The sequence below is a fragment of the Balaenoptera musculus genome, chromosome 15 (assembly GCF_009873245.2).
Source record: "Balaenoptera musculus isolate JJ_BM4_2016_0621 chromosome 15, mBalMus1.pri.v3, whole genome shotgun sequence".
Taxonomy (NCBI): Eukaryota; Metazoa; Chordata; class Mammalia; order Artiodactyla; family Balaenopteridae; genus Balaenoptera; species Balaenoptera musculus.
Genome location: NC_045799.1, coordinates 13211748 through 13231981, shown reverse-complemented (window position 1 = coordinate 13231981; position 20234 = coordinate 13211748). Strand labels below are relative to the sequence as shown.

The 20234-nt window shown below is 51.2% G+C and overlaps 1 protein-coding gene across 5 annotated transcripts in view; it reads right to left on the bottom strand.

Moving 5' to 3' along the window:
* SULF2 (sulfatase 2) overlaps positions 1 to 18721 on the bottom strand; it is a 148638-nt gene extending 129917 nt beyond the window's left edge. For 2 of the 5 annotated variants that reach the window (XM_036825480.1, XM_036825483.1), the window contains exon 1: positions 17432 to 17533. The gene's annotated coding sequence lies outside the window, so the exon portion shown is untranslated. Of the gene's footprint in view, positions 1 to 17431; positions 17534 to 17937; positions 18050 to 18142 lie in introns of those variants that run through there. The other 3 variants (XM_036825484.1, XM_036825481.1, XM_036825482.1) reach the window with 3 other exon arrangements.
* Between the last annotated feature and the right edge of the window lie 1513 nt (positions 18722 to 20234).

The following is a 20234-nucleotide window of genomic DNA, read 5'->3' as shown; positions in this document are numbered from 1 at the left end:
ACATCGATTTATTTTCACTTTTTAAAAAGTCCCGTCTTTTTAAGCAGAAGAGGAAGCCACCTCATACGTGCAGAAACCCAAACAGAACTGGGTGACCTGATTTTGGGGAACTGGCCCTCACTTCCCCCAGTCCTTTCCTCCTGCTGACGTGAGCAGTGACCCTCCGCAGGGTCAGCCCTTTGGCCCCAGGAGCTCAGGGCCACCGTCCACCAGGAAGCTGCCTGGGCCGGGAGGTCGCCGTCCCTGGTCTCGTTGGGTGGCCGCTGGCTTGTCCTGGGGGGAGACTTCGACTCGGGGGTGCCGGGCTGGGTTTGGGAGGAACGTTAACATAGCCTGGCTGGGCAGGAGAGCTGCAAACAGCTCCAACCTTCTAGCACTCAGCCTGAGACATGAAGCTTCTCCCAGAATCAACCGCTGGAGTCTGATAGGCAGCTCCCAGGAATTTTCTGGCGAGATGGGCAGCTTCCAGGGCCGGGGCTTCTGGTGTGAAGCCAACAGTCTGCTCTGCTCCCCAAAAGGGATGACATGACTGACCTTGACCCCAGCATCCCACATGTCAGGGTCTCGGAAGTTCTGCTTGTCACCTGCACCCTTGTTTGTGCCAGATACAGCTTTCTGTCCACTCCCTTTCTTATTTCAGTAAATTTAGTTACAAAGGCAGTTTTCTCCCTCCACGGGGAATGAGCATCAGTGGCCCTAAACCAGGGTCTTTCAGCTTGGGCACTGCTGACATCTGGGGCTGCGTCATTCTCTGCAGTTGTGTGCACTGTAGGGTGTTTAGCGGCATCCTTGGCCTCTACCCGTTAGAGGCAAGTAGCAACCACCCCCAACGATGACAATAAAAATGTCTCCAGGGACTTCCCTGGTGGTCCAGGGGTAAAGAATCCACCTTCCAATGCAGGGGACACGGGTCCAATCCTGGTTGGGGAACTAAGATCCCACATGCTGCGGGGCAACTAAGCCTGCGCGCCACAACTACTGAGCCCTCGCGCCTCAAGTAGAGAGAAGCCCATGTGCCGCAAACTACAGAGCCCACACACCACAACTAGAGAGAAGCCTGTGTGCCACAAGGAAGAGCCTGTGTGCTGCAACGAAAGATCCCGCATGCCACAATGAAGATCCCGCGTGCCGCAACTAAGACCTGACGCAGCCAAAAAAAAGTCTCCAAGTCTTGCCTAATGTCCCCTGGGGGGGGGGGTGTACAAAATTGCCTCCAGGTGAGAACCCCTGCCATAAATGGATAGCAGCACAAAGAAACAAATGTAGTGACATTACGGTTAAATTCCTGCTTGCCAAGGGCACTGAACATTTTCTTGCAAGGGGAGCAGGCCCCTTTGAAGACCACAACAGAGGGATTAATGGAATTCCCTCCTTGATGACTCAGAAGGCTCAAGAGAGAGCACGATGAAGTTCAATGCCATTAATGGCCTGGGCACGGACTCCTAAGATGAGGACCACTGGGTCCTGCCCACTGGGAACCATGCCTCAATCCGGTCAATGCGACTGGCTGGGCGGGAGGCTAGTGGACTGCCCCACCGCCTGGGCTCACAGGAATTCTGGATGCTGATTGGTCACCTGTGGAGAGACACCTGTGTGCAGTGGCCTTTGTCTAAAGTGGGGACACAGACTCAAATGCCTGCAGGGCCCAGGCAAGAGAAGTGAGTGGGGATGCCATTTTCAGAGTAAAAACAGTCAATACATTTTAAACACTGAGCGGGCCAAACAAAGCTCCTCTGGAGCTTGGCTGGGGGCCCATTTGCAACCCTTCGAAGCTACCTGATCTTTTCTGAGCACCTACTTTGTGCTAGGTGCTGTGTGGAATGCTGGGAAACAGCTGTGAACACCAGGCAGGCCAGGCCTCTGTCCTGGAGGAGCTGATATTCTGGTGGGGGAGACACATATTTAACAAATGAAGATGAATTTCAGATGATCTTAAGTGCTTTGAAGGGAGTTGTCAGGATGACAGGGTAGAGTAAATCAGGGGAGGCCTCTAGGAGGTGATGTCTGTGCTAACACCAGAAGGTGGGTGAGAAGCCAGTTGCAGGCGCAATGCTTTCTAAGCAAGGGGAAAAAGCAAGTGCAAAGGCCCTGTGGTGGGAATGAGCTGGGTCGGTTTGAAGACCGTAATAAAGACCAGAATGGCAGGAGAAGGGAGCAGGAGTGGCAGCCTGGCATACCTGAGGTTGGACGTCACTTGCCCCCCCGCCCACGCCTTCCGGGTAGGCCACACCTGCTGCCCTTCCCGGGTGTTTAGGGGAAACGGGAATCAGATACAGTTCTTCCCACCTCTGTTCTTTGTTGTTTTGTCTTGGCCACGGACAAAAGCTTCCCTGGCAGCAAGCTACAAAGTTATTTCTGCAAAGGGCTTTTGGCCAAAAGCAATAAAGTCTGACCGTGACAGAGTCATTATTCACGCCTAATTGCGGGCTGGTTCTCGGCATCGGCTGCCTGGCCAGGGCTGGCAATGCCAGTCACTCCCCCTCCCACTTGTTAACCCCACACGTTCTCAGCACTGTTTACCCCCATAGAACCCAGATTTAGGTTTCCAGAGACTGTAGTCTCCTTCGAGAAGAACATAAAAGGGATGAAAGGCTATTTTGACTGCTCGGTATTAATAATCCAATTATTTCTTCCCTTTCACCCAATCCACAGCCATGGGCACCATGCTCACCCGTCAGGCCCCTGCTATTAGGAGAGGCATGTCTCATTAGCTCACCTTGGAAATGGCCTGACACTTAGCAATTATTTGAGAAGATTGTACTCACAGGCAGGGGAGGGAGTCTGAAGCAACTTTTACCAAATAACCCACTAAATTTAGAGATGGGAGTCAGAGAGAATTTCGAATGACAGGTCTGTTTCCAACCCTGGAGTGCTGTGCTGTCTAATTAGCAGCTGGAAATAGACTGTCACGTGGCGGGACAGCCTGGGTCACAGGTGTTCTCTGAGCTGGGATCAGTTTCTCTGGGGGACTCACTGGGTGTCACCAGGTGTTACTGTGTGTCCAGGTGCCCAGTGGCTGGAAGAAAGGGAGTGAGGGCCGGGGTCTGGGGAGGCAGGAGCCCACCCACTGCGCAGGCCGGTCCCTTATTACCGTGCACGCTCTCCCTTCCGGGGCCAGCTCCAATCAGCCCCATCTTTGGGGTGAGGATGCTGAGCATATGCTGGGAGCTGGCTTTGGCCCATAAAATGAGGGGGGGCTCCCAAACCCGCAGCAGTGCCTGAACTATGGGGCCCCTGCCCTGGAAGAGCTGCTACACAGATTTGGGCATTCTACTTATACCAGACTTAAAAAAAAATTCATCTATCCATCCATCCATCCTCCATTCATTCACTCATTCATTCAAAAATGTTAACTGCTCATCCTGGGGCAGAGCCACTTACTCAGGGGCTGTGCAGAGGTTTCTAACTCTTTTTTTCTGTCCAGCATCTGGTCCCCTTCTCTTGACAACAGTACCCCAATTTCCTTTTGAGGATTCTCTCTCCCCTGCCAAGATGCCCCGCCCTCTCCTGCCATGTAACCAAAGGGTGATCCTATGACAAAAGTTGGCCAATCAGACTCTCTCACTGGGCCCCTGACACTCAAATAGAATGTCAAGAGCAGAAAAAAAAAAAAAAAAGCAGGGGTGCATTTATCTCACTGGAACCCCTCCTTCAAGAGGCTGCCAGCCTCTCCTGCTCCTAGGCCCCTAGCACTTCTGAAGCTAAAGCCTTAAGAAGGCCTGGCAGCCTTTTCATGTGCGCTCTTAGAAGTCAGGCTATCCTGAGACCACCATACCGTGAGCAAGTACAAGCAGCTATGGGCAAAGGCCCTGTGGAGGAGGATGGAGCCGTTCAGCTGATGGCCCCAAAGGAGCTCCCATCTCTTGATCAACACTAGCTGCCAGCCGTTTGGGTGGAGCCATTTTGGACCTTCCAGCTGATATCATTTGAAGCAGGAGAACCACCTGGCAACTCACAAACTCGTCAGAAGTAAATAATCATTGCTTTAAGCCACTGAGCTGGGGGTGATCCATTACACAGCAGACACACAGCTAAAGAATCCGCAATGACATTGATTAGAGCCTGTCCCTCCAACGGGAAGGTTTCCAATGACCTATGATGAGTCAACATTTTGGTCTCCTGGGGCCCATCAGATGAACACTTAGAGGAGAACATCATTCATTCATTCATGCGTTCAATCACTGTTTCAAACAGCAGTAAGCTGGCACAAAGATGAACAAGCTTAAGGAGCTCCTATTCTGGTGGGGGCATCACACACACTGCCTCAGTTTCCTCAGTTATGAAATGGAGATGATAACAGGTCCTGATTAAGAGGATTGTCATGAAGATTAAATGCTTGGCAACAAGTACCCATTAGATACTAGATTTTGTTATTATTATAATAAATTGAAGTTCCAATGCATTGTCCCTAGAAGGGTGGCCATTTGGTATGAACAAAGTGTTACAGCAAAGGAAAAACTCAAATGCCCACGTGGGCCAGGCAGGTAACGTAACCAAGTATAAGAAAAACTTGAAACCCGCACGCCTCCTTCTCTGCATCTCTCACTTTACCACTTTTGATACAGGCATTCGAACGCAGAAATATTGCTCCATGAGAGAGGAACAGCAGGGCAAGTGCAATGATAAATGGCAAATGAACTTGGTTGTACCTTCAGACAATAGGGAATGGGGGTGAGGAGGACTGTGGCAAAGTGGAAAGTATACCATCAGTGGGGACAGGAGCCCAGTGCGGCCACATATGGCCCATGTCTATTTTTCAGAAGCTGGAGACTCTCATTTTTAAAATGTGAAGTCTCACAGTTGTTACAAATCTGCCAACTTCAAAAAATGTTAAAAATAGTGTGTAAGTCAAACAAAACATTTCTGTGAGCGGAATATGCGCACTGGTCAGCCAGCCTGTGATGTCCTATTACTAAGGATGGCGGAGCAAGGAGACCTCTCACTTTGTTCATCTGTAAAACGGGGATTAGAATATCCCTGTGCTACAGACTGAATGTTTGCATCCTCCCCAAATCCCTGTGTTGAAACCTAATCCTCAATGTCATGGTATCTGAAGTTGTGACCTTTGGAAGGTGATTAGGTCACGAGGGTGGAGCCCTCAGGAATGGGATTAGTGCCCTAATAAAAGACCCCAGAGAGCTCCCTCGCCCCTTCTGCCATGTGAGGACACAGAGAGAAGGTGGTGCCTGTCCATGAACCAGGAAGCAGGCTCTCACCAGACACTGAAACTGTTGGCACCTTGATCTTGGACTTCACAGCCTCCAGAACTGTGAGAAATAAATTTTTGTTGTTCATAAGCCACCCAGTCTCTGGTTTTCTAGTACAGCAGCCAGAATGGACTAAGACACCCTGAGCAAGCACTTAGAACACCACCTGGCATGCAGAACTTTCTCAGTTGTGTGTGGGTCCCGGAAAGGAGGTGAGAGAGGCAGGTCTCCTGCACGGTGATAGCTTCTTTCAGGAGGGGACAACTTGGGGAAAGGGGGGTAGTTGTCATTCCCAGGGCCCAGGGCAGAAATCTTCGATCTAAGAGCCCTCATTACAAGGTCATGTCACCGATCCCTCATTAGAATGTCATGCCACTGATCTCACGGATTAACTTACATATCCCATGTGGTCTGAGACTGGTCAGAAGTAGAACATTCCACCAGCCCTTCTGCAGAGCCTGATGTCCCTGCTGTGGTATGAGGGAGGTATCTGCTGCTGTGAAAAGGATGTTAGCACAAAGCCTGGCTCCTCCACTGGGCTGGGTACTGGGAGGGGACAGGGACTGGTGACTAGGTGAGAGCAACCCTCTCCACTCTTACCCGTGCTTTTGGCAGATGACAAACAGGTTTCGACTCCCTTGCCTTGAGCAAGGATCCCCAAACACTAGATTCAGATCCACCAGCACATCTCCAAGCCTCCTTCCTTGATTCTTTCTTCCCCAAAATATTTCCTGAGCACTCAGAGAGCCAGGCCTTGTTCTAGGTGCCAGGATACAAACAAGGTCCCCACAAGCATGAGGCATACTTTTTAGCAAGAGGACAAAGGACAGAGAAGCAAATAAGTAAATCCAGGTAATTCCAGAGAGTGAAAAGTGCTATAAACATAAACCGAGGAGGCATTCTTGAAGTTCTGAGGAGGTGGCATTTGAGCTGAGACCTGAAGGATCAAGAGGAGCCAGACCTGTGATGCTATGAAGAGCGGTCCAGGCAGTGGGAACAGGAAGAGCAAAGGCCCTGAGGTTGGAACAAGCATTGATGCAGCCTAGGAACAGAGAGGAGGCCAGTGTGACTGGGCGTAATATGCTGAGTGGAGTGAGACGGAGGTGGAGGCCAGGTGGTGCAGGGCAAAGTAGACTTTATTATGGGTGCAGCGGGCCCCTGGAGGGAGGGTTTTATTCGAGGAGCTGCCAGCTCCTACAAGCCCTTTTGGGGTTTTGCAGAAATGCACCCTTTCTAGCACCTACTCTCCTGCTTCAGCAGCTCTCAGCTTCAGTTGCACATTGGAATCATCTGGGAGCTGTAAAATAGCCTGATGCCTGCCCCTCCCCCCACCCAGGGGTGCTGATTTAATTGGTCTGGGTATGGCCTGGGCACTGGAACTTAAGAGCTCCCCCGGAGATTCTGTTAGGAACCCCGGCTCCACTCACAAGCATCTCCCTGTGCACATGGGGAGAAGCCCCATCCTGGGCTCCTAGGACACCCTCAGGGCCCTGTCCTATAGGTCCTTCCCCTACAGGTCAGCTCCTTTCCTGAGATGGACTCACTGAGGCCTAAAAGAGGAGGTGGGCGGGGCAGGGTTGGGGGTGGACATGACGTAGCTCATCAGCTCAGGAAGCCACAGAATCAATCTCTAAGCCCAGTTATGCCTTCAGCCTGCTCCTGTCTCTCAGAGCTGGACGTTCCTCATCAGCAGGAGGGAAGCCAGTGGCTTTTCTTATGAACGGAGTGGCTGAAAAGACCATACGGGATGCTAGGTGTAAACGCACTTCAAAAGCTAAAAAGAACTGACGCAGCCACTATAGAAAACAGTGTGGAGGTTCCTCAAAAAATTAAAAATAGAACTACCACACGAGGGACTTCCCTGGTGGCACAGTGGTTAACAATCCGCCTGCCAATGCAGGGGACACGGGTTTGAGCCCTGGTCCGGGGAGATCCCACATGCCGTGGAGCAACTAAGCCCGTGCGCCACAACTACTGAGCCTGCGCTCTAGAGCCCGCGAGCCACAACTACTGATGTCTGTGCTCTCTAGAGCCCGCTAGCCGCAACTACTGAGCCCATGCACTGCAGCTACTGAAGCCCATGCGCCTAGAGCCCGTGCTCTGCAACAAGAGAAGCCACCGCAATGAGAAGCCCGTGCACCACAACAAAGAGTAGCCCTCGCTCGCCTCAACTAGAGAAAGCCCGTGCGCAGCAATGAAGACCCAACGCAGCCAAAAAAACAAAACAAAAAACCAAAAAACTACCACATGATCCAGCAATTCCACTTCTGGGTATTTATCCCAAGGAAATCAAATCACTCGAAAAGCTATCTGCACTGACCACCCCCCACCCCGTCATGTTCACTGAAGCATTACTTACAGTAGCCATGATATGGAAACAATCTAAGTGTCCACTGATGGATGAATGGGTAAAGAAAATGTGGTATATGTCTATAATGGATTATTCAGCCATACAAAAGAAGGAACTCTTGCCATTTGCGACAACATGGATGGACCTCAAGGGCATTACGCTAAGTGAAATAAATCAGAGAAAGACAAATACTGCATGATCTAAATCTAAAAACAAAAAACAAACCCATAACTGAACTCATAGCTACAGAGAACACATTGGTGGTTGCCAAAGGCGGGGGGTGGGGGATGAGCGAAATGGGTGAAGGTGGTCAAAGATATAAACTTCCAGATATAAAATAAATAAGTCTTGGGGATATAATGTACAGCATGGTGACTGCAGTTAACTATACTGTACTGTATATTTGAAAGCTGCTAAGAGAGTAGATCTTAAAAGTTCTCATCCCAAGGAAAAACTGCAACTATGTGTGGCAATGGATGTTTACACTTACTGGGTAACCATTTTGCAATGTGTACATGTATCAAATCATTACGTTGTATACCTAAAATGAATACAATGTTACATATCAATTATATCTCAATTTAAAAAAGCTAAAAAGTATCTACAAATATAAGCAATAATAACTATGACAGCAATAACATCTGCCTGTTGAGGCAATTTCCATGCACCCACACACTGTTCTAGTGTTTCACAGTAACTCTAGGAGGAGTCTACTGGGATTGCCCCCATTTTACAGAAGAGGGATCTCAGGCTCAGAGAGGTCAAGTGACTTGCCCAGCTCCACCCAGCTTCTGAGTGGCCAAGCTGGGATCTGAACCAGGAAGTCTGGTTCTGGAGTCTACATCCTTAACCATTACGACACTTGGATTCTCAGGGAGTTATGTTCAATCCTCTGTACCATCTTCATCTCCTGCCCAGGTGGAAACCACTGATACCCAGATTAACCCAAGAACTCATCACCCCATTCACTGGAGAGGCTGGTCCACGCCAACCACATGGGTTTATTTCATTAGCTGGACTGGGACATTTTAGGAACATGTCAACAGGAGGGTGAGGGGCAGAAAGAGGGGCTTGGGGACAACTCTGAGGCAGAAACTGTGGGTGCCTCCCCTTCCGGTCATTCCCTGGTCTACAGGACCCCAATTTTTTTCAGGGGGTGGATCTTCCCCCACCCTGGCAACAAACCAGCATTAGTCTAAGCCAGTGGTTCTCAAGGGGGTGAAATCATTCCCCGAAGAGGTGTTTCTCTGGAATTTGTGAGGTTTTGGTTGTCACATGACTGGGGGATACTTCTGGTGTCTAGTGGGGTTGCAGGGATGGTGGATAACGCAATGCTCCACGCAGTGAAGAATCGCCCCATTTCCAGCATGACTTTTGGACATCCCACCAGACATTCATGTAGGTGAAAAAGCTTTTACATTGCCTGACCTTAGACATGAACTCCACTTCACATATAAACACCAAAGATGTATTTGTGTGGTTCTACCCTACGCTGAATTTTCCAGGAATGCAATCACTAAGTAAACTGAGGGAAGACTGTAGTTTGTTCCATTTGGAAATTTTGGTAAATTGTTCTATTTTGGAAAATCATATTACTTATGGCCATAGCACTTGTGGTCTTCAAGTTGCCAAAACCAAACATCTGTATCCCACTGCATTTGTAGCTGTCAGATTTATGTGATTCTGCACTAGTGTGAGCATCTGACTGCTTCATTACACCTTCTAATGTAGTTGTGTCTAAGTGTTCATAGGCTGCAATAGATATGTTTCATTAGAAATCACTTTCCTTTTTAGCTTTTCTTTAAATTACAGTCAGGGTACTTTATTGATTAAAATATATGTGTAGACAGATTATATTATCTATGAATTTACTTCAGGTAAACTTGGCAAAATATGTTTGTTATAAGAAGAGAGTGTTGAACCTGCTAATTTGGGGAACCACTAAGCTAGACCGAACATAAAAACCCTATTTCCCTTTGTCAGTGTTTGGCTTAGAGGCTAGTACAAAACCCAACCCCAGGCCAATGAAGCTAAAGCTAAGTCTGCTGGGGTGGGGGTGTTCTTGGAAGGATTTTGCTCTCTAATTAAAAGACAGATGGCAAGGAATCCTGCTCTTTATTCCCATTTTGTAGGGGGATGTGATGTCTGGAGCTGTGGCAGCCATCTTGAGATCATGAAGCAACAAAGACCATGAAGCTGAGGACAGAGGAACAGGCTAGGAACATCCTGGGTCCTTGATGACATTATTTTTTACCAACAAATTGGCCCTTGGGCCCCCCTGCTTTGGATTCTCATTATGTGAGAATTAAGTGTTGCTACTGCATAAGCCACTCTCAGCCAGGAATTCTATTACTTGCAGTGAACACATCTTGATTCACACTCAAATGATTAGGACTCCAAACCACTAAGACTCTAGTAGGCTTTCCTCCTCTCTGAAATATCAAGGTAAGTAGCCTGCAATCAGAAGTCTGTGGACAGTGCCCGTCTCTAGAACAGGCCAGAAATGCTGCTTTTGGATGATCTGATTTTCACTAGAGCATGAACATCTCCTGGACTTTTGTGGCTAAAAACACTCCCTTTTTCTGGCTGCTGAGGTGGGTCAAGTCACCCGCTGGGACCCTGGTCTCCAGCCAATAAGAAAAGCTGTTGGCAGCATTCTTCTCCTAACACATCTGGCTTCCACCTGGCCAAACACATCTCGGGTACTGTTCATGGTCCCCGGGGATGGCCCTGTCCATCAACTCACACACACAAGCCCTGCTCATAACGACTCTGAGTTTGGGATAGAACTTATCCAAGTTTCAAGCAAGGCCCAGGTGTATAAAGCAGTGGATACAGGCCTTTCGTAAGATGAAGCTACATGCCAGAGGCCAGGGCCACTGGGCAGCATGTGTTTTGGAATCATATTAAGAGACTGTGGAAAATTCAAAACAGTAGCGGATGCTGGTTAGAGAAAATTCCACGAAGTCTGGGTCTGGGCTGGAGGAGAAGCTCTGAAGACCATGCGACCAGCTGTTCTACCAAGGAGGCACTGTGCTGCCTGTAAGGCCCAGGATCCCATATGAACTTAAGCAGTTTCCCGAGGGCATCTGTTGCAGAGTAATGACTATTTAGCTCTGTCTGCTAATCACTGAGCAATGAGTAGATGGACAAGGTGGGGTGAAGGCGCTCAGCCTGAGCCTTTGGGAATTTCTCAGGAGCATCATAAAGAGGTGAGCATGTGGGATGTGCTAAAAATATTCATCCAGTTGATGCATGACAGGCACTGGAGCGGGGGAGGAGGGAGGAAAGCCCACCAGGGAACAAAATACATTCTCCCTAGATGATCGTGTCCAGTCCCAGGGCTTAAAATAACATGGATGTACTGATGACTCTCAAATTTCACTTGCCAGTACCAACCAGCTCCAGACTCGTGTATCAGCACCCAGTGAGCTTTCCGCCACCCAGGTCGAGTGTCATCTCAAACCCAACATTTCCACAACTACATTCTGGATCATCCCCCCTCCTCCAAACCTTCTCTCCTCGTCTCCCCTATTTAGGAATCACCATACACCAAGCTGCCCAGTCATCTTTGATCCTCGGCCCTAGAGGTATTTGGGGCTGAGTCATTCTTTGCTGTGGGGCGTGTCCTGCACATAGTAGGGTGTTTAACAGCATCCCTGGCTTCCGCCCACCAGATACCAGTAGCTTCTCCCTAGTTGTGACAACCAAAAACATCTCCAGACATTGCTAAACGTCTCCTGGGGGGCAAAGTTGTCCTTGGTTGAACACTACAGCTCTTCCCTCATTTTGAGTATCCAATCCACCAGAAAGTTCCACTGGCTTTGCCCCCAAAATATATCTCCAATCCACCCATTTCACTCCATCTCCATTACTACCACCAAAATCCTGGCCAATATCAGCTCACCATCCTCATGTCTCTGCTTCCACCTGCAAAGCATCCCTCTCATGGTAGCCACTGAGATCTTTTTAAAACACCAATCCTGTCATTCCCTGACTTAAAACTCTGCAGTGGTTTTCCATTTCCTTTGAAATAAAATCTAAATTTCTCACCCTGGCCCCCATTTCTCACCACTGACCTCATCCCTCCCCCCCCACCCCGGTTACTCACTACCCTTCACCCCACTGGACTTCTATTTGTGTTTTAAACAGGTGTCTTGAACAGGCCACTCCTCTCCACCTCCAGGCCTTTGCACTGGCTGTTCCTTCTACCTGGAATGCTCTTCCTCTAGATCTTCCCCAGGTTGGCTCATCTCAAAATTTAGGTCAAAACTCAAAAGTCACATCCTCAGAGAGGCCTCCCTTGACCACCTGCCAAAAGTTGCCCTCCCCCACTCCCCATCATTTCCCATCACATCACTATCTTGTTTCTACCGTAGAGCCTGTCACTTTCTGAAAGAGCCTCGGACTTGTTTGCTTGTGTATTATCTGCTTTCTCACCCTCTGGAATGTAATCCATGAGAGCAGGGTTCTCTCTTGTTCATCCTAACGCCTAACACAGTGCCTGGCACACAACAGCCGCTCAATAAACACGTGTGCACTGACAAATAAGAGGAATGACCTCTTAATCTGTATTGCAGTTTCCAGGACACCTTTATATGCCCGATCTCACTTAGAGCATTTCCTCTGCCTTCCGGCTACCCCTGCATCAGACAGGAGTACAAGATATGCACACTCGAGGGCCCTCTTTCCACCTCTTTGCTGATGCGGAACACACACACACGCGCACACACACACACACACACACACACACACACACACAGGGCACTCTGGTTCCCCTCCAGCAGCCAGGGCCCTCCCTGGGAGTTTGATTCAGCAGGGTCTGGAATTTGAGCTTTTTAACAAATACCTCCGGACGACTCTCGTGGTGGAAGGTTGGGCAAACACTGCCCCACCAGAAATCACAGAATCGTAGAAGTCCCTCGCTGACTGTTTCAAGGACCTGTAGGGACCTGGGCCACTCTCCGCTGGAATGGGTTGAATGCCTTAAGCCGTCATGAGCCTTACTTCAAACTGTTGGAGCCTAGAAGACACTAGGGTCTGCAGCCCATCCAGGAGGAAGAGTTTCAGAAGAAGAGACCTTCAGCCCCTTACCCTTTAAGAATAAAGGTGTAAAGTCTCTCGCGGGAAATGAGACAGGCTGGGACCTGGGACCCTCTGCTGCAGTGCCGCAGTTCTCGCACCTGCTCAAACGCCTCCTCGAGCGACAAAATACAAAGAAACTATAAGGGATTAAAAATAACTGTGTGCATGCACAGTTGGGGCAAATTCTGGACAACAAGATACAAAGAGACCAAAAAGCCCAACCGCCACTTCTAAAGAGCCCGGAGCAAAAGCAGGGTACTGCGCATGCCCCCTGCACACAACACCCCCTGAGGGGCGGGCAGACCATCTAAGCCCCGCCTCCTGCCCGACCCCTGGACACACCCCTACCTTCACCCCATATAAGGAATCAGCTCACACCACCCTGAGGGAGCGAGCTAGCCAGGGAACCTGTTATTTGTTCTTGCTACCCCCTGCAGCGGCAGGGGCCCCAATAAAGCCTTACCTGCAAAAAAAAAAAAAGAAATCACAGAATTCAGGCCAGGTAGCACCTGTCAGACACTAAGGCAGAAAAGTCCAGCCTCCAGTGCCTGTTAACCTCAGTGGAGGGGCAGGGAGCTGCCAACTCAGCAGCTGTTTCTGTGGTACCCCCTCGACCAAATTGGAAGCAGGTTCATCTGGCCATCATGTCTCACATTCATGTCCCCCCCTCATCATAGGCATTGGCGGTCTGTCTCCGCAGCAACCAGGCTCCCTTTCCCTGGTGTCCTCTGGGGCTCTGGGGTCTTAGTTGGTCTTCCCCCAGCTCCAGGGTGGGGCCTGGGAGCCTGGCCTAAGCCCCTGGTCATTGACTCATTTCCATGGCCAGTGACTGATGTGGAGTGAGCACGTGACATAAAACAGTCTAATCGGAGGGACGCTTGGGGCTTGGGTGGGCATTACCAGAAAAGGGGCTTGTTCTTTTCTGGCGGGCTCGAACCAGAGAGGATGAGAGGACAGCTCTTGAGCTCAACTCCTTAATCATGAGAACAGCCGATGTTTCCCCAGGGCTTGCCTGTGTCAGACACCATGATAAGCACTTGACATTGATGATCTCATTTTAGCCTTTCCTACCAGCCAGGAGAGAGGCGCTATGATCATCGTCATTTGCTGGATGAGAACACTGAGGCGTAGAAAGGTTAAGTAATGTGCCGTGGATCACATAACTGGGCAGGTAGCCACGCAGCGGGGCTCTCCCGACCACGGTGCTACAGCCTGCCCGCCTCTCAGAGCTGGAGAGAGAAACCAGCCCCATGGAAGAAAGAGCAGAGATGGAGAGGAACAGATTCTCAGGCCAAAATCTGAGCCCTGACTCAGCTGCGCCTGAAGCTGTTACCTTAGCATTTTTTGGTCATAAAAGCCAGTAAGTCCCTTTCTCTTCTTAAATTGATTTGAGATTTTTTCCCCCCTACTTTCTGTTGCTTACAAGAGAAAAGATCCCGGTTACTTCCCAGTCCTTCTAGGAAAGTACCCCTAACTGATAATCCACTTGCGACTTGCACACAGCAGCTGCCCAGTAGACACCAGCAGATGCGGGCAAGGACGGCTCTCGCTTCCCACCCGTTAACCCGCTGGGTCTGTAACCCTGACACCCACCAGCAGCCAGCCCAACGCCACTTCCCCTTTCCTCTCCGAGTGAGGCCTGGTTCCCTAGCAACCACCCCAGTTAGGCAAACACGCCATTTATCAGGATGCCAATTAATTATAATGATCTTAATGATCTTCCAATTAGGCAGCGCCTTGCATCTGGATCAGGGGCACTGCAGATTCCCCGCCAGGGCCCATCACAAGGAGGTGCATGGAAGGTAGGCCAGGGTGAGGCCTCCCTCACCTGGAGGTCAGCACTGAGAGGAGGCCCTACCTTCCACACCCACTGGTCACAAAGGGCCCAGGCCTGAAACAAAGGGCCCTGGACCCCCGTCCCCCCCCCCTCCCCCACCCCTCCAGGGACAGGCCGATGCGACTCCATCACCAACCACAAGAGGGCCACACCTCTTGGAGAATTTTCACCCTCTTGCCATTGTGCCTTCACTGGGCACAAACCCTCCCCTCAGATCTCACGGCTTTTGGCTGTCAGTCCGCGTGATATATCCCTTTGCATCCTGACTCAGGGAGAGTGTGTGTGTACTTGCAGGGAGAAGGGAACGTGGCCAGGCAATCACGTATTTTCCTCAAGGCATCCCTCACCCCTGAAACCAAAATACAAACCCCAGCCTCCCCCATACACTGGAGGTTTTTGGAAAGAAGTGGGATTACTGAGGGGCTTCTGCCTTTCAAAGTTTGATCGTCTAATTGTGGGGTTTTTTTTTTCCCACTGCACATGTTTCTTCTACACTTGGAATAAAGGCCAAGGAGGGAAGAGAGTACAGTGGGTCAGAGTGGACCCCGGAGGCCCAGGGTCTCGCCAATCCCAGCTCTACCACTGACCAGCTGTTGGAAAGTCACGATCCTCTCAGTGCCTTAGTTTCCTCCTCTTTAACACGATGACAATCACAGGACCTACCTCCCAGGGGTTTTGAGTGAATGAAATGAGTTATTATGCCTAAGGATTTAGAACAGTGCTTGGTCCATGAAACACTACATAAGTGTTAACTATCATGTCAAGTCTAGACTAAACCCTTTCTTTTAAATACAAAATGGTCAGAAATGATGATATTCTTCTGCAGGACAAGGCTTTCAGTCTCTTTCTGAGGGAAGGAAGTCTAAGAACAGATTGGATGGAGTTGGGCCAGATTCCCTGTCTGGCTAACTCAGGAGACCAGAAGCTGCCCCCCTTGAGGCAGGTCCAAACAGATAAAGTGAACATATCCAGGGAAAGGAAGAGGGAAATATTATTCCCAAATCCAAAGGATCTTCAAGTGTGAGGGTGTGCGACCGCACACCAGCTAGGTCCTAGGGATGGCGGCTAAAGGGAGTTGTTGGGCAGGGGACACACACATGTACATACACCACACAGTCTCACACACAGCCGCATGGCCCTCCTCCAGGCGGAGGCTTTTTACAATTAACTCATCACTCAACCCTCAAGCTTGAAAACTTAACATGTTATTAAGGTTTCAGACAAAGCCATAAATTCAAATAAAAAAACCCAATAAATATACACAAAGCCCAAAGCCCAAACCCACACTGACTCTCAGCCATGGCAGCCATGCCGACATCATGCATTTATGTGCATAAACTTGGCCCAAGGAAGATCTTTCATGAGCAAACGTCCAACTGCCATCAGCCAAGCCTGCCACTATCTCCCCTCGAGCTGCTTATGAGGACACTAAATTACACACCTGGACAGGCTGTTGTGATGAGTTCTCTCCTCCACACGTGGGACAAGCACAGCTGGGAGAACCTCTCTCACCAGGTGAGTGGTCTTCAGTCTGTCCTCCCCACCCCCTTTCTACATGGAATGAATGCCTTTAATTTAATTAAAACCCTCCAGTGGCTCCGCAATGGGTAGTGGAGATGCAGCAATAGCAAAGCTCCTTCACTATTAACTACAAGATGAGAGTAACTGTTCCTGCTCCAGGGAGAGACACTGGGTGTCCTCCAGGGAAAGCCCATCCTCCCTGCTTCTCTGGCCCCCAGAGAATCCGCTCAAGAGCAGCCTCCCTTCTCCACCCCAAAGGAAGGGAGAGCGGCACTGTGGGAAAGAGGCAGGGGACAGATGGAGGGGCACGCGGGAGGGTGTCCCGACATGCACAGATGTGCAAATACCCAGATTCAAATGTAAGCTAAATGTAATGACTTGGTTAATTAAATATTGACTTTTAACTCAAAAAGTGATTAAAACAAGCTGCAGGAAAGGCTGTCCAGAGAGGAGAGGGAGCAGGGAATGATTCAGAACTTTCAGGAAGGGCGAAGAGGAAAAGGAAGAAGAGGTCTGTCAAAATGAATGTCTGGGCTTGTCCTACTGTGTGCAGAGGCCATGGTCTTCAGTCTCTACACGGGGAGTTGCGGACAGAGGTCACTGGGCAAAACTAGGATTTGCGGGTGTCGCCTTACTGTTTCCCACCCTTAGACCGCATCTCTTTCCCTAGCTGCCCTCAAAGTGAACTGAAAGCTGGTGGTGCTCAGAACTCGAGTCTGTTCATCGCTTTTCTCTGGATCATAACGCGGTGCCCGGCACCAGGAGGTGCTCCATAAAGGCTTGCCGAACGAATGAATGAACTACTATAAAGAATATTAAAAAAAAAAAAAAAAAGTACACTCCTAGAAATCGCTGCAGCTTCACTGCCACACTTCCGAAATCCTCGGGCGGCTGGACGCGAGCATCTCTCTACAAGGAGATGAGAACTGGTTCTGACCCAGCCTGGGAGGAAATTTGTCTTTATAATCCCATTTGCTTTCAGTATGTGCGAGTTCCCTATCACTCTGAAGATCCGGTCCACTGCTTTCCCGTGTCCTGCCCGGACAAGCCCCACGTGGTCTGGCTTCTAGCCGGTCCGTTGGGTCTAAACTCAAAGGGGTCAAGGAGGCCATCCCCCTGCGGCCGGCGAGTCCAGGAGCGCTGCCCCCGAGGTCTCCAAGGCTCCGCGAGGCGCGTCGGCGGGTCAGGGGCGCGGTGGAAAGTCCTCGCCCGCTCGCCCAACCCGCCAGAGGGGTCAAACGGGTCGTCCTCCCGCAGCCCGCCGGCGCCGGAGCCACCCTGCAGCCCGCGCTCTGCGCTGGGGCCGGAGCCGGGCGGTGGGGACTGGCCCCAAGCTCACCTGGGAAGCACTCGCGGCCGCGCACGCCCCGGGGCCGACTCAGGCCGCGGGGAGCCCCCGCCCCGCCCACCTGGCGCCCGCGCCCCACTCACCAGCGCGCACGGCCCCGGCGGCCTCACCGCGCGCGGGGCGCCGCCGCCTCTACCGCAGCCCGGTCGGGCCGCGGGGCGCAGGGGAGTCCGCGCCGCCGCCGCCGCTGCCGCTGCTGCTGCCGCCGCCGCCGCCGCTGCTGCATCCCCAGTGAGTGCTGCTGCCGCTGCCGCTGCCGCTCCTCCTCCCCTCCCTCCGCCTCCTCCCGCCTCTCCGCCCTCTGGCTCCGCCGCCACCGCCCCCCGGCCCCCGCCCCGGCGAGCCGCCTTCGCCAAAGTCCGGGTCCGGGCCCTGCCCGGGCCGCTCTCGCATCGCCCCAGCTTGGCCGGCCGCGCCGCCCGAGCCAGCCCCTTGGCACCGTGCGGCCCGGCCCCCCGACTGCCTGCCTGCAGCCCAGCTCCGCGCGGGGGAGGCGAGCGCGCGCCGAGGAGGGGAGCGGCGGGCCAGCAGCAGCGGGGGCCCCCGCCGCGGCGCCCTCCCGGTGCCCCAGCGCGCGCGAGCTCTTTACCTCTGGCTGGAAGGACGGGCGGCCCGGACGGCCCGGCCCTGCTGTCCCCGGCGTCCGGCCCCGGCCCCGAAGTCCGGCCCCGGACGGCGCAACGGCGGAGAGCGGGGGTCCGAGCAGCCCTCTGCCTCCTGATGCCTCGGGACCCCGCTGGCCGCGCTCCCGGCGCCGAGCGCGCACCCTCGCCGGGCCACAGACGCACACTCACCCGACACACACTCGCTCCAGCTCGCCCTCGGCGGAGAGTTGAAACAGCTGTGGGATTCGCCCAGGAGCTGGAAATGAGGGAGGGACGCGGGCCGGAGCCGTGCGTGCGAGGGGGTGTGTGTGTGTTGACACACACACACACGAGGAGGGCATCTCTAATAACTCAAATATTGCAATAAAGTCAGGAGGGCCATCGATCAGGTCCACTTGGCTGGAAGCGAAGAGAAAGAATCCTTGCCTCTTTTCCGCTTTCTTTTTCTCCTCCCTCTGAGCTGGAAGGAGCCAAGCGTTCCTCGGGACGTGCGACAGTCCCGGCCGGGCGCTCCCCTCGTAATGACACGTTAATAAATGTTTTCTTTTATCTGCTTTCACAAGGGCTCGCCCCGGCCTGCAAACACCCGACAGTCTGCGCTGAAAGCCCCGCGCTCGCCTCGAACCACACACGTTAGCTTTTGGAGACGCCGGCTCGAGCCGTGACCCGCGGCTGGATCGCAGGGTGAACTGCCCACGCTCCCAGGAATCTCCCCGAGACATTAATTGAGCTCACGTGAAAATAGCTGCCGTTGCCCAGAAATGGTCCGGGAATAGGAAAGAAAGGAGGAGAAAGTGGCTTCCTCCGAAAGGGGAGGAATTCGACTCAAGGTGGTGCTGTCTACCGCGCTTTCCACTGTCCCCAGCGTCGCAGAAGAGGCCAGAGGGGGACCGGGCTGACAGGGATGGGCAATGAGCCGGTAGAGAACCGACTAGTAGCTGCAGAAAGCCCAGCTGAGCTGCTAAGGGAAAAAAGACTCAGCTGTAGATAGGTATACTTGCAGGCAGTAGTAACTGAGGTAAACCTGGTAACACTCTTACGAGGTATTATTATACCAATATTACACAATTGTAAGTAGTGGACCCAGGATTTGAACCCAACACATTTGGCTTCAGAGTTATGTTGTTTTAAATCCCAGGCCATTGTTACTTTCCAACACAGCATCTCCTTTCTCTGCCGCAGTTGTCTTTCATGCTAGCTGGGGTTGTCATATTTAGTAAATAAAAATACAGAAGGTCCATGAGGATATACTTATACTAAAAAATTCTTCATTGTTTATCGGAAATTCAAATTGAGTGTCCTGACTCCTTTGGGGGCTCTAGGCTCTCCCCGCCATAATCTCCCTTAGCTACCCCAGATCAATTTACAGTCTAAGTAAATCAGAAAAACCTGGAACTTGCTTTTCCAAATCAGATTCTGGTGCCCACCTTTTGGGACCACTGAGGTTGCTGATCCTCTGCCCTCTTTTTGCCTTGAATCAAAATGTGAGGCTTACCTCTTCACCATCAGCAATGAAAAGTAGTGGGGACCCCTACCCTTTCGGCCTCATCTTTGCAGAAGGGTCACATTTGCTGCAGAGCCTCTATTACCGTGCTATCGGGGAGAAGTATAAAGCCGGCTAAGTATGTAAGTTTTTTCCTTTTTTTTTTTTGTTTTGGCCGCACCCTGTGGCATGTGGGATCTTAGTTCCCCAACCAGGGATGGAACCCACACCTCCTGCATTGGAAGGCAGTCTGGACCACTGGACCACCGGGGAAGTCCTAGCTATGTATGTAATTTAACATTTTCTGGTAGCTGCCTTGGAAAAAAAAAAAGCAACAGGTGAAATTAACTTTAATAATAGTTTATTTAACCTAGTATATCCAAAATATTATCACTTCAACATATAATCAATATACAAATTATTAATGAGATATCTTACATTCTTTTTTCTTACTAAGTCTTTGGAATCCAGTATGGATTTTACACTTACAGCAGCTCTCAATTCAGACCAACCACATGGGGCTAGGGAACCCCATATTGGACAGTGTAGCTCTAGTAGGTTCTGTGGTCCACGGCCGAGTGTTTTCACCAGGTTACCTCATGTAATCCTCTTCATCTTTCAAGAAAACTGATGCTCAGAAAGGTAAAGGGTCTTAATCAAGGTCACAAAGTTGACAAATGGGATTTTGACCCACTTGAAGCTGTGCCTGGCTTTGGGACATGTTTTCCCTGTGGCAGCAATTTTCTAACTGGGACCTCAGAGCCCCATGGGGGTGTCTCAGGGGCCTGGGGTGGACGA